Here is an 11,051-nt window from a genome sequence, read left to right on the forward strand (position 1 = left end):
CAATCGGGTGGGGGTATAAGAATAACCAGAGGAATGTCGCACCTTTTCAGTTGTGCAGGTCTGGAGTGTCCTTTGGGTTGCTGGAAAGCAGAACCTGTTCTTAAGCCCCTGGAATGTGGGAGAGCACTGTCTCTTTAAATATCCTAAATGGTGAAGCCATTTGTGAACATTCAAAATGGCGGGGCCCTCCGGACAGGCAAAAGTCCACAGCTCAGTCCGCCTTTCTCTTCAACTTCTCCATTTATTACCCAGCCACCAGAGCAGTCCTCCATGCAGTCCCAGGTTAGCAGGGCTGATTTTTAGGTTAATTCTTAGTTCCTACCACCACTTCGCACTCTCCAAGCTGTCTGTGCCATCAGGATTGCTCAGGATCACTGCCAGACCTCTGCACCATCTGTCTCCTTTTTTGGTATTTTCATGCAAATTCTTCTGCTAGTTGGGTTTTAGTCCACTTCTACAGCCTTCCGTTCAAGACTCAGGGGTCCAGGATGATCTTCTGTGTCTGTGTTAATTGGTTTCCCTTTACCTTTATGAAGAGGGTCTGTGCAGTCTTTCTGCCTAGTTTGCCATCTTACTAGAACTCCAAGTTTCATTTTTCTACAGCATTATTATTATTATTACCATTTCATCAAGGAATCGACACAGAATATGGAACAGATTCTGTTATATTAGTATTACTGTTAGTAATTTCAGCACTATTGTTACTAGTACTATGATTTATATACATTAAGCTCAGATTTTTAATGGAAAAAGTCTCTTCTGATTCATTACAATTTTTTTAAAAAAGTTAAATTTGGAATTGTTTTTAGGGATTCACAAATCATTTACTCTGTATCTTCTGTTGTTGTTGTTGTTAGGTGCCATGGAGTAGTCTCCAACTCATAGCGACTCTATGCACAACAGAACGAAACACTGCCTGGTCCCGTGCCAGCTCCAATATCCTTCCTGTACTTAACCCTATTGCCATTGCATCAATTTATCGTGTTTTGTGCTCCACTTCTGTGTTAAGTGCCATCCAGTCTGCTCTGACTTTTAGCGACCCTGTGTACAACAGAAGAAAACACTTCCCAGTCCTGCACTATCCTCACATCACTCACTGTACTTAAGCCCATATTTCCAGCCACTATGTCAATCCATCTTGTTGAGGGTCTTCTCCTTTTTCATTGGCCCCCCACTTTACAAAACATGGTATCTTTCTCCAGGGAATGATTCCTTCTGGTAAGATAACCAAAGTACCTGAGACAAAGTCTGGCCATTCTTGCTTCCAAGGAGCATTACAAAATGCTCCAATTAACTGTTGCCTTTTCATTTTACTTGAAAATAAATTGTATTACCTTTTAAAAGTGGTTTTACTGTAGCTAATAAATAAGAATAATAAAAAATAAATAAAGTTTATAAAACTAGTAAAATTTCTAAAGCAAAATTTACATTTAAATTTATACACTAACAAAAATCTGTATTTGAAAATTATTAGTAGTGGTTATGTGCCATCGAGTCATCTCCAACCCATAGCTACCCTTCAATGGGTTTCCAAAGCAGTATCATTACAGAAGTAGATTGCCCAACCTTCCTTCCAAGGAGTGGCTGGTGGGTTTGAACCTCTGGCCTCTGGTTAGCAGTCAAGTTCTTAGGCACTACACCACCATTAATAAGTAAAAAAAAAAAAATTGATTTGGAACATATAATTTGTTCTTCAGCTTTGAGATACTCAAAAGAAACAATATTTACAAGACAGTCAGAAATAATTTCATTTGTTTGTCATATGCTGTTGGCAGGCTCTTTGTAAATCTTCTTAAGTGTTTTTCATCTTTAGTTAATACTTAAAAACTTGCGTGCTCACTTTCCAGTCTTTTGTCCTTTGTCTTTGCAGTTAATTGGACTAATGATGATACCTGATAAGAGTGAGAGCATTCACAAAGAGCATGATACAAATATAAGGGTATGCCTAAGATGTGCTTTGGTTTGCTCTATGCATGACCAGATGTGTCACAGGTCCTGAGAAGATAGCACTGCTTGTGTGTTCTTGTGAAAGAGAATTGAATGTGAGAATATAACCAATAGGTAATAAATGCAAAGGAAAATATAATTGTCATCATATACAAAATGTATTACCTGGCATCAATTTAATTTAGTTCTCTTTCAGTTCTCCCCCACTGTAATACTTGTTTTTCCTGTGTCCTATCTGCTTAGCATGTATGGGTCTTTGCTTTGGCCAATTGGTGGCTCTGTTTTGTTGATGCCCTAAGCACTTACTTGCTTATTGGATAATCAATCCCTGTCAGTAATGATAGCTAGGCACCCTCCAGTTCTTGTCTCCTGGTAAACAGATCCTACAAAGAAAATATTTTTAAGAAAAGATAAATATAAGAAAACTGTGTATCTTGAGGTTATTTTCAACAATATTTTGAAGAATAATAAATGGATATATACTCAGTATATGTTTTGACTCTCCAAATTGTAGTGTAATATATTTAATTGACTATCCCCAGTAATGCAAAGGAGTAGAAGAATAGACACTCCATAATAACAAAAAATAAAAATAATGAATGTTTGATTTTGGAATATATTTTATGATTTTCCATAAAGAGAATATTTTTCTATGCTTTTAAATAATAATAGTCATCATCATCATCTAGCTGTGTGACAGTGGATAAGTTACTCAATCACCCTTGGCTTCAGTGTCCTTATGTTTATAGTGTAAAAAGGTTAATTAAATAATAAATTCAAATAATATTTTGGAATTTTTATTGACCATTTAAAACATACATACAAGGATTCCTCCTTAACTGAAGTTTCATTTTTATGATTTCTGATGCCGGTGGTCAACGGTGGTCTAAAAATATTAAATGAATATGTAACATGATCAAATCTTGTACTGTCCTGATCCATCATTCACATAATTTTAATTATAGTATATCATTATAATTGTTCTAGTTTATTATTAGTCATTCTTGTTAATTCCTTACTGTGCTGAATATATAAATTAAACTTCATCATAGGTATGAATGTATAGGACAAAACATAGTATATTCAGAGTTCAGTACTATCCATGGTTTCAGGCATCCACAAGGGCACCTTGGATAGTATGTTGCATAGATAAGAGGAATTAAGAGGAGTTTTCTATCAAAGATTTCTAATGGAAATCTATTTCACTTTTCAGTCTTTCCCCTGATTTCTTCCTGGACCTTCAATTTATGCAAACTGTGCTTTATGGTTTTGTGGTATAATCCCCATATTTAGTTAATCATTCTATCCCGTGTGCATGATATTTCCATGTTTTTAAGCATGTTCTCCCTCATTTCACTGTAAAAATAAATAGGATATTATGTGAGTGTTTATTATATTTGCTTTATTATTTTTTTTCCTATGCTTTTGTGTTTTATTTTTATTTCTTCATCCATTTATTCTGTTTCCCTTATACTATTTATTTGCTTAATTTTACTGACATTTATTTATTATTGGCTTCCAAATGTCCAAAATATTAACTCCATTCTGTTGTGCATATATATGTATGTGTATGGTTTAGGTTCTACCTCTGTCTTAATGGTATTAAATATCAGACATAAATTCCAGAGATTTTTTTTCAATATTGGCAGTATTTATAGTTAATTATAGAGTAATACAAATAGAAATGGCATCTTGAACCAAATGATGCTCTATGCTTTTAAAATTCAGATCTGTGTAGAGTCAGCCTTCCATAATACAATTTGGTCATGAATCATCACTTTTTATTGCAGAGGCATTAGTGGTATAAACTTGCAAATTCATTTTAAATATACTGAAGGAGCTCTGGAGGCACAATCATTAAGTGCTTAGCTACTAACCAAAAGTTGGTGATTAGAACCTCCCCAGTGGCTCCTTGTGACAAAGACCTAACATCCTGCTTCCTTGAAGATTAAAGCTTAGGAAACCTTTTGGGAAAAATCTGTCACATGGGATCACTATGCATCAAAATCAACTTGATGACACACACAATAAGCTGAAATGATATGGCAGAAATGATGCTCTCAATTTTCAAAATGGGTTTCAAAACTGACATAAAAAAAGCAATTTGTGTGATGTTTATGAAAATGGCTTCCAACAACTATACTACTGAGGATGCTACTCTTAGATCTCATTCAGTTAGAAACAAACAGAAAGACCACTTAAGGAAATATTCTCTTGTCTACCATGACATTGTACATGCATCTAAAAATCAATTTTAATTAATGATAATTTAGTTTGTTTGTTTGTTTGTTTTTTTAGTTACCTCTGACTCATGTTGAAACTGTTTGTCAGATTGATGACTCCAAAGTGTTTCCAAGGCTGTGAACTTTTGGAAGCAGACCACTAGGTCTTACTTCTGAGGCTTCTCTGGCTGGATTTGAACCTTCATTTTAGTTAGTAGTGTAGCACTGAACCATTTGCACCACCCAGGGTTTCTTATAGTATAGGTTTGAATCTTACCATTAAAAGTTTTATTAATTAATAAATTTCCTATGTCAGGTAACTTCAGTGACATCTGATTGTAATAATAGGTAAATCCATTTGTTCTACAATTTTGTCTTAAGGGAATGACATTATTTTAAAAAATGATAAAAACACAAGGAGCTGAAATGTAAAACTGCTTTGTAACTGCAGCTGCAAATTTTCTCTTTAAATTTATATTATAGCTGTTCCATGAATTGTTGTATGAGAACTTTCAATTAACAGAATATGGTTTACTCATTATTTACTAAGCATTTTCTTGAGTGGAAGAACTATGCTACGAAGGACAATGAAATAAATTTGTTAAATTATGATGGTTTTTAATTTACTTAGGGCACCAAATTTTTGGTTTTCTTTAGGGCATGAAATATGAAATATAATTAGAAAAAAATTGGTGCTTGAAAACACATAATTTGGTTATAGCTGTATTAAAACTTCTTATATTACGTAAATAAAAACCCAAGGCTCCAGGAATTGATGGAATACCCATTGAGATGTTTTAGCAAACAGATTCTGTGTTGGTGGCACTCACTTATTTATGCCAAGAAATTTGGAAGACAGCTATTTGATCTAATGACTAGAAAAGATCCATGTTTGTGTTCATTCCAAAGAGAAGTGATCCAACAGAATGTGGAAATTACCAAACTATATCATTAATGCAGCATACAAATAAAATTTTGCTGAAGATAATTCAAAAACAGTTGTAGCAGTACATCACTGAGGAACTTCCAAAAATTGAAGTCAGATTCAGAAGGGACATCTTTGCTGATGAGGTCAGATGGATCTTGGCTGAAATAAAAGAATACCAGGAAGATGTTTTCTTGTGTTCTATTGACTATGCAAATGTATTTGATGGTATGGATCATAAAAAATTATGGATAATATTGTGAAGAATAGGAATCCCAGAATGTTTAATTGTGTTCATGAGGAACCTGTACATGGACCATGAAACTGTTGTTCAAAGAGAATAAGGGAATACTACATGGTTTAAAATCACAAAAGGTGTGTGTCAGGGCTGTATCTTTTCATCATACTTATTCAGTACATAAATTGAGAAAATACTCTGAGTAGCTTTACTATATGAAAGGAGCTCTAGTGGTGTAGTGGTTTAGGCATTTGGCTGCTAACCAAAAGATCAGTGGTTTGAGCCCACTAGCCACTTCATTGAAGAACAATGAGGTAGTCTGCTTCTATAAAGATATGCAACCTTGGAAACCAAATAGGTATAAATATGGGTCAGAATTCACTTAAAACCTGTGAGTTTGGTTTGGTTTGTACTATTTGAAAAAGAACATGGTATCAGGATTGGGGAAAGACTCATTAACAATCTGTGATATGCAGATGACACAACCTTGCTTTCTGAAAGTGAGGAAGACTTGAAGCACTTATGATAAAGATCAAAGACTATAGCGTTCAGTATGGATTACAATTCTACATAAAGAAAACAAAAATCCTCACAAATTGACCAATAATCAAAACTGTGACAAACGGAGAAAAGATTGAAGTTGTCAAGGATTTCATTTTACTTGGATCCACAACCAACATCCATGGAAGCAGCAGCCAAGAAATCAAATAATTTATTGCATTGGACTAATCTGCTTCAAAAGACCTCTTTAAAGAGTATAAGAGCAACAGTTTTACTTTGAAGACTAAGCTATGCTACTTTCAATAGCTTCATTTGCATGTGAGAGCTGCACAATGAGTAAGGAAAACCACAGAAGAGTTGATGCATTTGAAATGTGTTGGTGAAAAATACTGAATGTACCATGGTCTGTTAGAAGAACCACCAACTCTATCTTGGAGAAAGTGCAGATGGAATGTTCATTAGAAGCAAGAATGGCCAGACTTGTGTCACTTATTCTAAAGTGATCGATGACACCTAACATTGCTTCAAAGCATACAGATACTAATTAGAAGGTCAATGGTTCAAACCCACCAGTTGCTCTATGGGAGAAAGATGAGGCAGTCTGCTTCTGTAAGGATTTACAGCCATGCGAACAAAGTGGTGCAGTTCTACTCTGTCTCATGTCATTGTTATTACTCTGGACCAACTGGATGGCAATGGTTTTGGTTTTGGTTCCTCTATTACATAAAATTTTAAAACAAACATACACAGAATAGCATAATAAACCAATAAGATTCAACGTCTTGTATCTTCTACCCTTACCATAAGTTTTCTTCAGAATTATTTTAAATAAATCTAGACTTCCCTTCATTTTTATCATAAATACTTTGGTATGTGTGTCTGTGACATAAAGAGTTTACTTTTATGCATAATTAGGTTTCCATTTACATAACAAAAATATTGATGATTTTTGTATTGCAATTTAATAATCAATATTTTTTCAGAAATTTTTATTGTATCTTAATTTTTTTTCCACCTTGGTTTTCTTGGTTTAGAACTCAAAAACAACTCTTACATTATTAGGGATAGTCACTTGACTGCTAACCAGAGGCTGGCAGTTCAAACCCACCAGCCACTCCTCGGAAAGAAGGTTGGGCAGTCTACTTCCATAGTGATATTGGCTCAGAAACCCAAGGAGGGGTCACTATGAGTAAAGTCTGACTCAACAGCAAACAACTACAACAAAAACTTGCCATTAGAGAACCACTATTTCTAGGCCTCTTCAGTGGACATATATATTTATTTAAAAAGAAGTCACTATTTTAACTCTAATGTAAGATTATTGTATTTTTACATTATCTGCCTGTTTATTTATTCTTTCATCTCTGCCCCCTGCCCTGAAAATACCTGCCATTTTCTTCTCTGGCTCATTAAAAACTTTCCTCTTTATCACTGGTTTTGATCAATTTAATTGTGATATATTTTGGTGTAGGTTTGCTCATGTCTTTTTGTGCTTAGGATTTGTCAAGAATCTCAGATGGATAGTTTGTAGTTTTCATGACATTAAAAATTTTTCAGTCCCTGTTTCTTCAAATATTACTATGTTCTTTCTTCTCTTTTGGATACTCTACTTATAGGTATACTTGTCCAATTTGAATGATATGTTCATTTAGGAAAAAAAAAAATCACTTTGAATTGTTTCTTATACACTGTCTTAAAGTTCAAGATTCTTTTTTTCTTTTTTTCCTTTCTTACTGTCTATTCTAAGAAGACCTGGTCATGCAGTTGTTAAAGACCTTGGCTTCTAGCCAAAAGGTCAGTAGTTTGAAACCTTCAACTGCTCTCTGGGAGAAAAATATGGTAAACTGCTCTCATAAAGATTACAGCCTTGGAAATTCGATGGGGCAGTTCTCTTCTGTCCTCCAATAGGCTTGCTATAAGTCATAATCAACTTGAAGGAAACAGGTTTTTTTTTTTTTTTTTTTTTTTTGTCATTTAATGCCTATTCTGTTAACCTCATTCAATGCAATTTTTGTTTGTTTCTTTCTTTTCTTTTCTTTTTTTTTTTTAATCCCATACATTGCACTTTTCATATTGAGACATTAGGTTTGGGTCTTTGTCACATCTTCTGTACATGTACTTTGAACATATCCAGGAGGAATTGGTTCCAGAAACTTCTGTGGACACCAAAATCAAGGGATGAGTAATCCTCTTACATAAAATGGCATAATTTTTGCACATAACCTACATATATACTCTCATATATTTTAAATTATCCATTCATTTCTCAAAGAATTGGCCAGTGAAAATGTTATGAATAGCAGAGAAGCACTATCTGATATATTACTGGAAATTATCTCTAGATTACCTATAATAACTAATACAATGTACATTCTGTGTAAATAACACTTTATGTGTTCTCTTAGACTTTGAGGAATTACTTAGACTACATAATTGATTTTTTCTGCAAAGTATTTTTCATCCACATTTGGTTGAATCTGCAGATGTAGGGCTCAAGGATATGGAAGGCCAACTATATAATATTGAGTTATAATTACTATTTTAACAACTTTATCTCTTTTTCACAAAGTAATTTATTTCATTGTTGTTGGCAAAATATACAGCAGAACCTATGCAAATCCAGTAATTTCTACTTGTATAATTCAATGACAATTCAGTTCAGCAATCATTCTAACTCTCCATTTTTTTTTTTTTTTTAATTGTGATTTGGGTGAAGATTTACAGAGCAAATTCACTTTCCATATAGCAGTTCACATATACTTTGTCTCAAGACATCGACCACAGTTTACCACAATGCAACAGCTCCCCTCCCACTTCTTCCCCATAGTTACCTCTTCCCAGTGTCCATCCCTCCATACACTCCTGCCCCCTGAGCTGTCTCCCTGTGCATAAACAGCCCTTCTTTCACCCATGATTTTTCTCTCCAAGGAGTGTATCTACTTGAGGTAAGTGTTCAACTCATATGCCTGTATTTTGTTTGGCTAGAAACCACAGGCGTGGGTTCAATTCCAGACCTGAAGGGCAGCTAGGGGCCATAGTCTCAGTTAACCTTCCATTTTTAAGTTCTTTCTCCAACATTAACTCACTGACTCTTAAGTTTCCTATCTGATCTTTTGAGTTGCAGTTATAAATTTGATTCCATATAGATATATATTTAATATCCATATAGATATTAAAAGACCACTATGCTCAAGGCAGACATTCTTTACTAAGTAAGCTAAGTTGCTGTTTGGCTTTAAGAAGCCTTCAGGAATATTTGTGGTTTAAATTTCTTAGCTGTGCTGTTGTTGTTATGTGCCATCGTGTTGGACCCAACTCATAGCGACCCCTCCTGGGGTTTCCAAGGTGGTATCACTATGGAAGTAGATTGCCCAACCTTCCTTCTGAGGAGTAGCTGTGCTAGTGGGAGATTAATGGTCTAGTTGTTTAGCTTTTCATTACTCTGATGGCTAATAATGTTAAGCATCTCTTCATAAGTTTGTTACCTTTTGAGCATCTTCTTTTTTTTAATGCATTTTATTGAAATATAATTTATGTACAGTGAAATACACAAAACTAAAGTGGCATGGGTCAATGTATCATTACTATTATTTATTATTATTATTATTATTATTATTATTGCAGTGTTCCCTCCCCTTCCCTTCCAACCCTGGCTACCAACAAAGAATTAGTTTTCCTCTCTATATAAACCTTTCCTTGACCCTCCACAACAATGAACTAATACTATATTTGTCCTTCTGTGATTGACTTATTTCACTCAGCATAATGTCCGCCAAGTTCATCCATATTATGCGGTGTTTTGTGGACTCTACATTATTCTTCAGTGCAGTATAGCATTCCAGTATGTGTATGTACCTTAGTTTGGTCATCCACTCTTCTGCTGATAGGCACGTAGGTTGTTTCCATCTTTTTGCTATTGTAAATAGTGCTGAGATGAACATGAGCATGCATGTACCTGTTCCTACCCCGGCTGTCCCCTCTCTAGGATAAATACCTAGTAATGGGATTGCTGGGTCAAATGGTATCTCCAATTCCACCTTTCAAGGGAATAGTCGTATTGCTTTCCACAGTGGTTGTGTCACTTCACAGTCACACAAGCAGTGTATGAGAGTCCCAATCTCTCCACATCCCCACCAGCATTTGTTATTTTCTGTCTCATTGAACCTTGCCATCAGTACTGGGGTGAGACAGTATATCTTATTGTTGTTTTGATTTACATCTCTCTGATGGCCAATGATTGTGAGCATCTTTTCATGTATTAGCAGACCACCTGAATATCCTCCTTGGTGAAGTGTCTATTCATGTCTTCTGCTCATTTTTAATTAGATTGTTAATTCCTTTGGTGTAGAGGCGTTGGAGTTTTCCATCAATCTTAGAGATAAATCCCTTGCCAAATACATAATTATCAGCAAATATGAATTTGTTGTTGTCATTTTTGTCATGTGCTTTTTTCATTGTGTTGATTTCTTTGTTCCATATAATTTTCTATGCTGAGCTCATTGTGTTTATGAATCATGTTATCACTTCCTTCATTGCTATTGTTTTAGTATTTGCTGAGTATTTATGCTGGTCCTCTATTTTATGTTGGTGTGAAAGTTTATCATTTTTCGTTGAGGTTACTCTGTGATATATAGTTTTCTTCACAAGTGTAGAACAGTCCGTTCTATCTTGTAGTTGTGTTTACTTCCCTATCATCTAGGAGTTCTGTAATGATAGATTTTTTTCCCTCGTTTTGGTTTTTAGTTGTCCTCATTTGTTGGTTGGTGTCTCTGGTTCCCTGTTTACAATCTTTTAGTCTTATTTACGTTGGTACTTCTATAGCTGGGTGGTTTCTGCATTATATCATCATGTGTGTTAATGGTCAGTTGTTGTTGGCTATTGTTGCTTCTCTGTCCAAAGTGCTCCCTTTAACACCTCTTGTAAGCTTAGTCTGGTTTTAAAAAATTCCCTTAATTCCTGTTTACCTGGAAATGTCCTAATTTCACCATCATATTTGAGGGACAGTTTTGCTGGGTACATAATTCTTGGTTGGAAATATTTCTCTTTCAGTGTTTTATATATATATCATCTCTTTGTCTTCTTGCCTGTATAGTTTCTGTTAAGAAATCCAAGATTAGTCTTATTGGTTGCCCCTTCTAGGTAACTTATCATTTTTCCCATGCTGCTCTCATGATTCTTGCTTTGTCTTTGGTTTTGGTGAGTTTGATGAGGATATGCT

Source organism: Orycteropus afer, unplaced genomic scaffold (assembly GCF_000298275.1).
Source record: "Orycteropus afer afer isolate SDZICR_OR568_19922 unplaced genomic scaffold, OryAfe1.0 scaffold00333, whole genome shotgun sequence".
Lineage (NCBI taxonomy): Eukaryota > Metazoa > Chordata > Mammalia > Tubulidentata > Orycteropodidae > Orycteropus > Orycteropus afer.